The sequence below is a fragment of the Rousettus aegyptiacus genome, unplaced genomic scaffold, assembly GCF_014176215.1.
Source record: "Rousettus aegyptiacus isolate mRouAeg1 unplaced genomic scaffold, mRouAeg1.p scaffold_m13_p_12, whole genome shotgun sequence".
NCBI lineage: Eukaryota > Metazoa > Chordata > Mammalia > Chiroptera > Pteropodidae > Rousettus > Rousettus aegyptiacus.
In genome coordinates, this window is record NW_023416287.1 from 90,608,678 (window position 1) to 90,622,710 (window position 14,033).

The 14,033-nt window shown below is 40.0% G+C and overlaps 1 pseudogene; it reads right to left on the bottom strand.

Moving 5' to 3' along the window:
- Nucleotides 1-241: 241 nt before the first annotated feature.
- On the bottom strand, nucleotides 242-360 carry LOC118610282 (annotated as a pseudogene).
- Between the last annotated feature and the right edge of the window lie 13,673 nt (nucleotides 361-14,033).

Below are 14,033 nucleotides of genomic sequence, written 5' to 3' on the forward strand. Positions count from 1 at the left end.
AGGTGTGCCGAGGGAATCCCCTGTGAAATACATCTGTGCCATTCCTGTGTTTAGACGTGGCACGTGTTTAAGCTTTGGTTGACTGTAATTGTGTTTTTGAATTGATAATATCTTAGTAGATCACGTAGCGTATTTACCTGAAAGAGCATTAAACATATAGACTAATGATACCCGTGCATGCAATAGCACTTACAAAACATGTGTTGTTGTTGTTGTTGTTGTTGTTTTTAATTATTGTTTATGCTTACAGCACTTGGTCTTCCTAGGTGGTCTCCCATCTATGTACTAACCAGGCCCAACCCTGCTTTGCTTCAGAGATCAGATGGGATCAGGCTTGTTCAGAGTGGCATGGCCATAGACCATGGAACATGGCTCCTCATGGGCACGAACCCAGGACCTTTTGTGTGTAAAGCAGACATGCTAACTGCTACAGCATGGAACCACATCCACAAAACATGTGAAAAAGTCAGTTTTCTGGAAGGGCCACACCTGGAGAGCATCTCCATGGATCTGGGGCGTTTCCAGAGCTCTCTGTTTTTAAAAAACTGATATTTATGCACATCAATATTAAGGACACCTATAATTATTATATTTTAAGTAAAAATGAAAATATAATTAACTGTATATTAAAATATTATTTTAAAAACAAACAAAAAAAGACCAAAATTTAAATTTATATTCACTTCTTTCCTTTTCCCTTTAAGGAACGAGAGCTCCCTAAGGTAGTTTGGGAGGTAGATATTGTTGCTAGCAATAAAGTAAGTATATAATAATTAAACTGTGGTTTTCAAAGCTGCACTAATGCAAACACAGCCCAGGCCCGTCAGTAACAAGCTAGGTCGATTCTTATTTACACTGAGCGAGCAGATCTTGCCTGCTCATGCTGGGGTTCTCCTTTTACCCATGGACTTAATTGCTTTCTGCCTTTCCCTGTAGAATAAAAATTCATAGAAAGACCTGTTTGTACTTTAATCATGCACTTGGCTGTGAACCCCAGCAAGGGTCACCCAGCCCGGCACCATGCACCAGAGGGCGCCAATATCCCTAGATACTCCTCCTGAACACGGAGGAAGGGAAGCTCACGAAGTTTATTCATTTCTTTAATACTATGCACTATGAGCAAAACTTTTTTTTTTCAAAAAATCTTATTCAAAACTTCTAAGCAATTTTTCTCATATATACTCAGATATAATCGAAAGGAGATTATATTGCTCCAAATAAAGCATGATAATGACATCTTTGGAACTGTGGCTAAGGAGAAAGTGGTTTAGTTAAGTTAGTGGTCAAGGGTCAGGTACGGGCACTGAAATCAGTCACCAAAAGTCATCAAAAGACATGGCCGGTTGAATATGAATAGATAAATATTAGCTAATGAGATTAATAATAATGCGGAGGAAATACAATCTGGTTCTACTTCCGCGTACTATCTCCCTACAAAGATGACCTCCATGCCCTGAGAAAGTTCCAGACTTAGAACACAAACACACACATTTTGCTTAATGTAATTTTCAGAATTTTATTTTACCCAGATTTTCTTCCTCACGAGATTTGCCTTGTGACGTTTGTCCTTGGTTAAAGTCTTAGATCGAGAGTGGGAACCTTTAGAGAGATCTACCCCGTCCATCAAAGCTAAGCAGGCCCTGTCCTACCTTCTGTCCTGCATCAGCCTTTGTTTCTTTATAGTTCTTATCACCAGGTTAAATAATCTTATAGAAATTGTCTGTTTCCTGTAACTTAAGAGACGAAGGATATTGTTCTATTTACTCTTTCACCTTTAACTCCTGGAACAGTACTTGGAACAAAGCAGATGTTCAAGAGTTTTATTAATTGACATGAATGAAGATAAGCAAATAGTATCTGCATTATATTATTTGATATTTATAAATTTTGTACAGAATAACAATAATAAATTTGTTTTTTAAATAATAAACTAAAAATTATTATTTATTAATAATGCAAAATAATAAAATAAATTTATTATGGAACTATTCTCATCTATATAATCTACACGTTAAATTCTGTTAGCTGAGCAAAATAATAATTTTTATAGGAAATAAACCTATTATACTTTCTGCCTAGATCGAATTACAGTCTACTGCAATTTACTATTATATATTTATTTTTTCAACAAAATATATTCAAAAAGCCTCCTCCTTCACCTCTAATATAATTATATTTTATTAAATTTATCACTACATGAAAAATAAAGAAAATACTAGTATAAATACAAGATGAAAAACTAAATTTTTAATCTTTTAATGTGACTTGTGTGCCACAGTAAAAAAAAAAAAAAGAAAATGCAAATTTTCATATAGCCAGGGAGCAAGGACCGAAAAAAGAGACATTTTGGTGAACACACAGTGCAATATATATGACATGTTGTTGAGTTGTACACTCAAAACTCATTTGATTTTATTAGCCAACATCACCCCAATAATTTTAATGAAAAATAAAAAAGAGACACGTAGAGTAACAAAACCATTCTGTGAATGCGTGACGCTGTGCGTTTGCCAGAACTTGCCACCGTTTGAATTTCACAGCGCAAAGAGCGAACCGTAACACATGCCATTAAAAAACATTTAGATGGCCTGAGAATATTGATGTAGAGCGAGAAATGTAAAAAACAATCTAACGGTGTAACAAATGAATAACTGTAGCAAAAACCTCGCTGAAGGGGTTGGGGGTGAGATGCCGACCTCAGGAACTGTGGAGCTGAGTGGTATCTGGAAAAGCTCATGCGAGAATAAACTGTCCGCGACCGCTCTACTCTAGCGAATGACACAGTTTCCGTGAGAGAAGGGGTTCGTAATTCTGATTCCGCTGTTCACGTATATGGGATTGAACAGAACAGGAGGGCAGACAGTGGCGCTTGGGGGTGGGGTCTCACCGTTGGAGTGGCAGGTTATAGATGAACAAAGAGAGGGCCTAGAATGGGCCCTTATTACTTTTCTAATAAACACATGCATTTTTATGTAATAAATGGAAAAGTAACAAGTTATTTTAGTTGATAGTTTGCATAATGCACCATATTGATCTAAACTGTTGGGAAAAGTTAATGCCGGTACCCACCTATCTCACCTCTCTGCTGTTACGTTATTTCTCAGTAAGACATACCTGTTAAAAAACAGTTCCCAGTTAGTATAATAATAATTCTCCTTTCCAGGGCACAGCAGTAAATTTTAAAAAATCTTTCAAGAGTATAAAAAGTGCAGACTCGATACAGGAAGTAGGCCAATGGTATTTATGCGATGAGTCAAGATGTAGAGGAGACATTTTGAATGCTGGACATATTTCGAATGCCTCATATTTTAATACCTATTTTTCAGTTGAAGTTAGATTTATAAGTATCCAAATAGACATTCTTGTCTCGTGGGGCCTGTACATTAATAGAAATCATTTTATCATGAGTCAAAAGAAAAAAATTAAAGGAATCATTTTACTGGATCTAACTAGACATTAAAGGCATTCAGAGTGTGTTCATATTCTAATCTCCACGAAAAAGGGAAAATAAAGATAGTTAAACAAAATGTTTGGCATTGTAGCTAAAGCATTTATTTTCCCTAAAATATCTGAGTAATTACTTAAATTTCCTACTTTATCAGTGTGTCAGTGGACAGCTGGTCTTAGGCTATAAAAAAACATTAATTGGATGCATATAATAGTTTTTTTAACCACCCAATGAGATAGAAATTTACATATTTGTTATCTGAAAGTAGTCAAATTATTTCTAGCAAACCATAACTGAATTTATATTACAGAAAAGGAAAAAGTTGACTTGAAAATATGCATAAATAAATTCAAAATAATCATATAGTGTAGGGTATTTTTGACTAATGGAAGTGGAGAAACCTCAAATTGCACAACTCAATTAAATAGAATTTAATTCAATATATACTTATTGAATACTTTTATGTGCCAGGAATTATGCCAGATCTGCTCTAACCACACACCTACATAAAAAGACTGGAGACTGGGAAGACAGAAAATGGCTGATTCTAGGGCCTGGCTGAAAGGAAATGAAAGTTCTAGAACTACAATTCACATCGTCAAGTAGGAAAACCTGTGAGTAGGCATAGGAATTATTGTTATTTGTTGTCTACAAACAATTGTTGACTTAAAGTCAGCTTACATTAGCTCTTCCCTCCCTCACTGCATTTTTTGTGGAATGTATCACATAAAAGCAGCTATCGTTACTGGAAATAAAATTCCTACATTAACGATTCTGTAGAAATATACATTCTGTAGCAAACAGTTCTGTGCCTCATATTGGGAAATAATAAAATATGTCGAAAAGTAAAAACACATACTTTGAACTTTTCGTGATGACATAAATTTTTCTGAACCATAAAGTAGTTCTACTTCTTTGCTAAGAAATTCATATAAAAGCTTTCTGCTTGAGATAAACAATGAAGTTTGTATATAGAAATATGGCACCATTTTTCTTAACAACTCTCAAAAAATAAGTTAAGTCCTAGTGATAACCATCTACGTTCCGTGACATTGACTATGGCGCATGACCTGTGCTTACATTTTCTTCAAAAGGGAGGCTACTGGTGATACTTATTGTTTTGGCTTGATGCATTTTCTGTCAAAAATTATTGATTTGTGATTCTTTATAAGACATTAGTTTCCTCCTGATACCATTTTTGGCGTTATATTACTTACTTTGGTAAGAGCTAACTCACCGCATCTGTCGCCTCTTCATTCTGAGCAGGTAGGCACATTTTCATGCATCTGAAGCTCAGGGCTACGTCACCGCCCTCACCTCATGCTCACGCAGTCCCCAGCACCCTCTGGCTGCGCCCAGTTGTGCACATGTGTCGTGTGCGCCCAGCTCCCTTTGAGCTGAGTGTTTGTCTGAGACTACCTTTTCCTTTTAGGTTCTTGAGCCAGTTCTCACCAAGACACGGCTTTACATTTCACATTGTTTGCACACTTATTTCCATTTGAAAGCCCAACCAATACCTAGCAATACCCAGCACTGACTCCAACACCTCGCACAGACTCCCTACCCCTGTCCGATGTCTGTCCGGAAGCAGAAACGTGGCAGGATGTGACTGTGTAGGATGGAGCATATTTTGGTTATTATTAAGAATTCCAATGTTTAAAGACCTCTGACATAAATAACAGAATGTGTGTGTGTGTGTGTGTGTATGTGTGTGTTCGTGTGTGTGTTTGTGGTAGGCATATTACTTGGTATACTTATTCTGTTGTCCTGGAAAAAAAAAACTTGAAAATAATTTACTCTTGGGTTCAGAGACTGGCACAATTTTTGAAGGCTTGTGGGAAAATATCAACAGACACCAGTTATTCTTCTTACAAAGATAGCATAATTTTTCAGGGAGAAAAATAGAATTTTAAACAAATGAAAAGTGTGTGGAAGATGAGAAAAAGAATATAAAAGTAAGAAAGAGTAGGATAATTATTGAACAAATAAACATATTTGGATGAAAGTATTATGTTTGCTATGCTGATGGTGATATTAAATATCAGTGGATCTATGTGATCGTAGAAGGAGCTCACCGGGATTAACCATTCATTAGTAGATTGAACTATGACAATGGACAAACACACACTGCACTGTGTCAGTCTGCTTCAGAAAAACAGTCTCTCTCTCTCTGTCTCTCTCTGTCTCTCTCTCTGTCTCTCCCCCTCTTTCTCCCCCTCCCTCTCTCTCCCTCCCTCTCTCCTAATTTTGCCTTTAAGCCTTCAATTTGTATGTACAGAAAACATTTGTCCATTTTGTTTTTTAGTCTTTAAAGATTTTTTAGCACAGTTTCCCCAGGGGTACACTCCATCTGCAATGCCTTCTTCCTATGATAAATATTTCATCCTTCTTGAGACAGAAACATTAGCTCATCTCAAAGCACATAAAGATTTAATTGGGACATTTCGGCCAAGACGGGCAACTCAGAACTAATACCCACCGACCGAGAAGGGCTTCGTGCTTCTCCGGGGCTTGGCTCACTCTACGCAGGCCGCTTCCTGCCTGTGGCCCCTAGCCTTCCTGTCACACTGGCCCTTACTGCGTCCAGAGGTGCTCCCTGCGTCCAGATGTCCTAACTGCGGAGGCCACTCCACTTGTTTTACACAAAAGTTCTTCTTTTCTTTTATTTCTTTCACTTCCTTTATTTCTAAAGCATGGAGTTTATCCTTTAGAAAACTTGCCGTTGTGAACTTTTCCTCTGCCCTTTTGTGTTGCAAAACTTTTAAAAAGCCTTTTGCTAGTGTCACAGTCCAAACACATTTTCCCAAGGCCCCGGAAGCCATCCCTCTGAAACAGAGTCACCGAGGAAGGCAGCGTCCTCTACACACAGCTTCTGTGTGCACGTGGGAGCCTAACTTCCACGCGTGCCTCCCAAGTTTTAAAACTGCCCCCCTATGAGAAAGTTTACTTTTTCTTTGCGTAAAGCCAGTTAGAAAACCCAGAATTTCCCTGCAATCTCCCCCCCACCCCCATTTTGATGTCATGCACTGACATCGTTTCAAGGAATTTAGCGACCGGCTGCTCCCTCATACCTCGATTATCTTAATATTCAGAAATGTCCATTTCCCTTCGCATTTCGGTTAGCTCTCGCAGTGTACCTAACCGTACTTGAGCTCGACAGCTCTCACCACAATCCTGTTCATTTCTCATTCATCCACGGTCTGGCCGTGTGCTTCTTGCAGTGCCCGAGTGATGGGTTTGGAGTCACGTAGCATCAGATGGGTTGATTCGCCTGTTTTCCACGTACTTTCACATCCCCATAAGGAGCTGAGCCAACTCAAGTTCTCCAGCTAGTTCGAAGATGTTTTTCATGGTCACAGAACAGCAGCGAGAGAGTAAGCCCTCATGCAGGCATGCAAAAAGCGCAAGCAAAACAGGATTTTTGTTTTCCTTTGCAGTTTAAGCCGTTTGTAAGCATAGCTTTGGTCAAATGGAGCTAATGGCCAAGTCAGAGCATAGCAGTCCAGGACGTTACGGGGAAAAACTGTGAACACAGAAGAGCCAGCTAGCCGTACAGCAGACCGTCCAACGTCACTGTTGCTCGGGGCCTTGAACTGCCCTTTCGATGACCTTGTCTTCATCCTGCTTCTGCTAATTACGGTGCAGTCATAGCTTAGTTCCTCTTGCAATGAATAAGGCGCCGCAGCCAGTGATCTCACTTCCACGCACTCCGGGTCCCGTGGGTGGGGACCCAAAGCCCAAGAAATTATTTTTCTTTTTTTTTCAGCCCTTTGGAACCTTCGCGATGCCTCGTCCAGTCGGGGGGCCCGTCCCTCTGCTTTCCTGCGGCCAGGCGTTGTAACCACTTCCTCATGCGCTTGGGGCTTCGGCATCTCTCTCTCCCCCCCCCCCCCCCCCGCCACCTTTGCTCTAAGATGTTGACGAACATCGCCATTCTGGTGGAACCTGTCATCCCGTATACTTGCGTCCACGCAGTCGAATGTGGATGGAACGATATATAGGAAAAAAAAAAAAGGTTCAAAAAAGTTTGATTTTCAAGAGAATCACAAACTGGATTAAAAGAAACCATGGCTGGGATTTAAGCTTAACATTGATCCATCACATGGCTACAGGCAAAATGGCTAAAAAATTCTGCTCAGCTCCCACAGAGGGCATGTCGTCCAGGCCACTCTTCAGGCTTCGGTGAGGCATGCACTGGGCGAAGCAGGACCTCTCGGGTTGATGGCCCAAGCGCCAAAGAGAAGAAAGACCCGTGAAGAGGCTTCTGGGAAGGAGGCCCGGGTCACGTCCAGGAGTGTTTTCTGTCCTCACAGCAGGTGGAGCTCACCAAACCTGGAGGACAGCTGTCCCGCCGTTTGCCGTTGCTTCCCTTCTCCATCCTCCTTCTGAATGGGGACGTTTACTGTGACCGTCTCTTCCTAGTTCACACAGGTCGAGGCTATCACATTGGTTAGCTAAGTTATTCATCTGGCATGAAACATAGTCTAAGGTACCTATATCAACAGAGCAACAGAGCAAAGAGGAAGCATGGCACAGATATTAAGAGATGCAAACATGTAAGGGAAAATCACTGCATACGGGAAGACGTAAATGATGCTGAGGCCGATGTCGGTCATGAAATCAGAGACAGAAAGTCAGTTTCGCGGAACAGTGGTACATGAGCAAGTCATTTGTTTAACTATTTGCGTGTGTTAAAAATGTTACTCATTTGTTTTCTCTGTATAATAGTAAAGAATTAATTGAAATGATTTAGAACTGAGTATATTTTATAAATGAATCAATAGGTAGCCTCTCCAATGAAAACTGGAAGTTTGGAGTGTGTGCATGTGTGTAATATATTACTCACAAACATCATAAAAATATTTTCAAAAAATAGACACGTTAAAAATTGTAGAATATTTGTATAATTGTAGAAATTATAAATAGAGACTGGTCTCAGTGCACAGTGGCTGCCTTAAAATTGAAGAAAAACTCTGAATGAACAAAATATGAGATCATTTATACAAATTGCTACTGGAAAATTAGATTTTTTTTAAAGGAGTCAACAGTATATCACTTATATTATAAAACTAGAAAAATTAGGCCAACAGAAAGAGAATTTAGATAATCAAAGCAATTAATTCTTAGGAATGATGTTATGTAACATTTTTATGAAGTAATAAGAATGCATTTGCAGTTAATCCTGAATTTGGTTAGTTATATCTTTAAAAAGTAGTACTAAGGAAAAAGAAATTCAAATAAAAATTTAGCTTCCAACTGTAAATAGTATGAAGTTCAAAGAAAACATTAGCTTGGCAGGAAAATGTTTAACAAAACACAAAATATGATACAGCTTTCAGGAAAATGAAATAGAATTTAGAAAGCATTTGTAGAAGTAAAATGTCTAGGAAAAATGGCGATGTTTTGCTCTTCTATTTTACGTTTATCATGTTATACCCGTTTCTGTTAAGCAGATCTTCACTATACTAATGTAAAAACATTAGATTTAATTTCCCTCAAAGACACCACCATCCAAAAAGTTGCACACGCTAGAAACGGGTAAGGCATCCTCTAGCGAGCGCTGTACCCTGCGCCCAGCCCAGGGCGTCCCCAGCCTCTGTGCGTTTTATCACCTTCTATCTGTCACATTCTTTCTACCTGCACGTCAAACATCGCCATGTAACCTGCCGTCATCTTTCACCTGGATTCAGCAAAAGCCTCTTTGATACCGGCACTCGGTCATCCACTGCCCCTCCGGTCCGTTCTCCGGAATGTACGCTGAATTACCTTTCACGTTTCCAGCACAATCTTATTTCCTCCCTATGTAAAACCCCCGTTTCTTGCCCGCTCTGGGTTTTCCATTCGCACGAGTCCTATTTCAGGCTCTTGAGTGCACCCTGCTTCCTCCTGCCTCTGTCGGTACTTCACGGCCGGCCTCTGACAAGAAGGCCAGTAAAATATGTGATTTCCAACTGTTATATTTTGGGTACTTAACTTTCTATAGATGCTCACCTCAGAACAGATACACTTCACTTTTGGTCCCGTGTTGCAGTTTTTTATTATATATGTCCCCGGGTTTGGTTTGTTAGTATTCTGTTGAGGATTTTTGTGCCTATATCATAAGGAATATTGATCTATTGTTTTCTTATGGTGGCTTTGCCTGGTTTTAAATACACCGGCCTCATAGAAAGAGATCGGAAATGTTTTATTTATATGCGAAGGATTAATATTAATTCTTTGAGTATTAAGAAAATTTAATCAGCGAGGCCACGTGGGCTTGAATTTCCTTTCTGAGAAGATTTAAAATTATTAATTCTCTTTTCTTGTAGATCTATTTGAATTTTCTATTTTTCTTAAGTCAATTTTAGTAGTTCGTGTTTTTCTAAAAATTGATCTGTTCATCTAATTTATCTAGCTTATTGGCATTGAGTTGTTTGTAGTATTTCATTTTGATCCTTTTTACTTATGAAAGTATTAAAACTACTATCATTGTAATGCTTTGCTTGCTTTCTTGTGGATAAATAGTGCTGAGATCCTAATATGAAATTTGAAATGATGTTTAATGTTTATATCATAAAGGGAAATTATATTAATCATTATATTAAATATATTAAATATATAAAATATTGACATGTGTTGAGACACCTGCGGGTATGTGTTTTTGTGTGGTTATATATAACTCATCTCTGGAAAATATTTTATCTATTCATGTAGAATACTCTAGCATTCAAATTTTAGAACAACAGTCATGGCAATGTTTTATTAACATGAAAACATGCAAAATTGAAAGCACGTTTACTTGTTTTATGTATTATTATTTTTATAAATATTTTAATACATTTCACAATCGACTGTGAGCCTCTCACCTCGGAGTCATTCTGTGATCTTCCAGTGCTCTTACAGTCATCCCACGAGACCCCATGTGGCTAAATTGTTGCTGAGTTCCCTGTGGGCCTTGCACATTGCTTGTTCCTGTCATAAATAATTTAAAAGAGTAGCTTGAAGTTGCTGATGATATTATGTGTCCTTTACTCATAACCAAAGAACCTTAATTCCTTGCATTAGGGTATTAGAAACAACAACAACAACAACAAAACATTTGCTCTTGTGAGCAGGATACGAGTAAAGGAAATGCTGATCATGTTCAAAGGTGTTGACCTTTCGTGTTTCCGTTTAGCGTCTCGTTTTTGTCTCTAATTTTACGTGAGACAGCTAAGGACTAGACTCGTGTAGTGGTTAGTGTCTCTGCGCAGTTTATTTCCAGTGTTGTGGGGTTTCATTGTGGCGGTGGTTGTGGTTCTCGTTTGCTTGCTTTACATTCTAGGACTGTCCACTGGCATTTAGGCGAGTATGACATATAGTTCATATTCAGAACCATTTGTACAATCTCCTGAATTAAGATGTTTGAGGAAATCCAGTAGCGAGTCGTCGATCAGAAATAACTGTCCAGAAAACAGATAGTAGTATAAAAACAGATTCCCTTAGGAAGATTTATAGCCTTGTAAATGCCAGGGAACTTCGCCTCTTCAAAATTCTGTGACCTCTGGCCTAGATATTATAGAATGCCACTATTTTTCACCCTGTCCCTACACCAGTGCAAACAATGATGACATCTTCTGACTCATCTAAGATCCTAAGGCCAGTAGTCTTATCCAAGGCCATTAGCAAGGCATATATATATACACATACATACATATATATACACATACAGATAGATAGATAGATAAATAGATAGATAGATAGATAGATTCTGAAACTTACAAAATGGTTAGATTACATCCTTACTATTTATTCAGTGAGACACAAAAGCATGGCCATTCAGAAGGATGACAAATACGATCTCACCAGATGAGAGTACAATAAGGAAATTCTCAACTGACAACCTGTGCTTGAGAATTGCAGTGTCATTTATTTCTAAACTTAGATTTGTTATAACTAAAGAAGAGAAAAAATATTGGCATTTGAGGGAGAAAAATTAAATTGCACAGTAGTACTTGGACTGTCAGAAAACGAGATTAAAACAATTCTTACTGTATGGATCTGTCCAGAAACAAAATAGAAGGAAAAAAAATGCTCTAGTAAAATCTATAAAAACTGCAGTTAAACTGTAAATCTAATTGATATTGGTTGAATGAAAGTTTAGAATTCATATATGTTCTTAAAAACCTGTTTTCTATTTTTAACTGGGTATTAAGACTTCAGGAGAGTGAAAAAATAAATCAAATCAGCAGTGATTTTATTTTTGGGGGGGTAGAACTTAGTCTCTTCAAAAATATTCATTAAAATGTGGCTTTTTTGTTTGTTTGTTTGTTTTTCATCTCTAATCGCTTGCCCTGACGATTCTTATGAGAGGATTTCCACTGTTTTTAGTGCCATGTTAGGATTCAGCTTTTATTTTCACTGAGTATCCTGAGCCCTTTGTAGCGGAATAGAATGATGTTTGTTAGAATACGAGCATATAATTCCAGTCACCCCCCAATTGACACAGTTTCCAAATATTAAAACTGGTCATTTTAGCCTAATAAAATCCTGTTTTATCATCATGTGTTATTTTTAAAATTCATAATAATTAGGAATTCATTGCATAGTAATATATCTAAAGCACATCTTTTTTTTCTTTTTGTAGTCTTTGAGTACATTTCATAGATTATGAAGGATTATAGCTTTTCCACTTAGATAAGTTATAAAACTCATGAACATAGACTGGAACTGTGTAGATTCATTGACACAAACATTTTTATCCAAACATTTTAGTGTAATATTTTATGTAATATGAAATGCTTTCAACAGCCAGAAAATAATTGATGGGTGAATTTTTTTGTTGACTGATTCAGTTAGCTCTTGTTCTTAGTAAAGTTATCTGGAGAAAGTCTTCGTACACTTAAATGTTAGTGTTTGTTTAGGATAGAAACAATTGTATTTTCAGAGGAAGAACCTCGGTCAGTTTATTGCTCATGCAATTCACGTGCAGCTTTGAGCAAAGAGGGTTTTTTTGTTTGTTTTTTTTTTCCCCCTTCCACTTTTGATCGTCCTGGCAGGACAAGCTTGCTATAATATTCTTCCTCTTTTTCTTTTCTGCAAAAGTTTAATGTAAATGCACAGGAAAACTTAAGCCAAAGATAATGAAAGTTAAACTTTGGGGATTCCTGCTTCCACGATGCGGGTCCCAGCACCCTGAGAGGGTCGCTAAGAATATCGTATGTGGTCAAGCACTGCTGTGAGTTTGAAAACGAACAACTGCGATGAGTTAGGACTGTTAACTTCTCCCGCTCCAGCTTTTCCTCTCTCCACCTTCTGTCTGGGCAAGACTAGAGTGGCTGCCACCTTTGGGGGCATGTCTAGAGGAGCCAAATGGAGTAGAGTTAGTTTGCATTTAATAGAATTTTTTTTTTGGTAGTTTTTCGATTATATCCATGCTTCGGTCATTATTGCTAGTGGCTCTGGTATAATGGAGGGGTTTGGCATCACCCGGGGCCTGACACAGGTTTCAATGTGCATGCGTCTGCTGTGGTGTGACTGCGTCCCCAGCAAATTCACATGTTGAAATCCTCATGTCCAGATTGATGGTATTAGAAAACAGGATCACTGGGCGGGAAGTGGGGTGGTTAAGTCATGAGGACGAGCCCTCGCCAAGGAGAGAGATGCGCTGGAGAGCCAGCTTGTCCTGCGCCTGCAAGAGTGCCACGTGGCCTATGACTCGCGGGCATTCCGACCTCGCGTTTCCAGACTTCAGAGCAGCGGAAATGAACAGCCCTTGTTTCCCAGGCCAGCTGTCCGCGATGCTTTGTTGCTGCTGCCCTAACGGACTAAGACGACGATTTCTGTGCAGCACGCGGACATACACAGGTAGGAGAGAGAAACGAAGATTTGAAATAGAGTAGCCAGAAGCTGGTGTGCAATAATTTTTTTAAAATATTTTAAATTCACAGCAGCGGAATCCAGGGCCAGGAGCAGGCTCGTCGGGTGCAGGTGCTCCTTTGCGGGGCTCCCGGCAGGCGAGCCCAATGGTACAGGTCGGCGACAGGAGACACGGCCGAGGCCGGGGCCTGAGGAGCCTTGGAGGCCCCGGGTGTCACCGTGGCCGTGGCTGCAGGGTCTCGCCACGGGGTCTCAGCAGTGGCCCCTGGTGAATGTCGGCGGGGAGGGTTCCAGTGCGCAGCCCGAGGGGCTCCTCGCAGGCCAGCCCGGTGACTGGGGGACTGAAGATGTGACAGAGTTCAGGCCCTCCGGGGCCCTGGCTGTCAGCGCCTTCGCGGTGGGGTCAGGGGCGCCGCTGGGAGAGGGGACCCCAAGCCTGTGCACAGGGGTGGCGGTCGGCGAGGCCGTCTGGGCCGGCATCTTGCACTCAGGTAGCTCGCAGGCCTGAGAAGGCCGCTGGTGGGGACCCCTGGCTTGGCCTGGGGATTGGGGTGTGCAGAGTGTGGAGGGAGCAGGGGGGCTCAGTGGCTGGCCTCTGCGAACGTTCGTACCTGCGAGGCTCACCCCCAGGCACCTTCAGGGGTCCCTAGCACCGTGGTTTCCTCAGCAGCAAAGCCAGCAGGGGTTGTCTGCTGAGCGCGTCCCGGGGACGCACGGTGGCCCCTCATTGTGGCTGATCCCCCAGCCC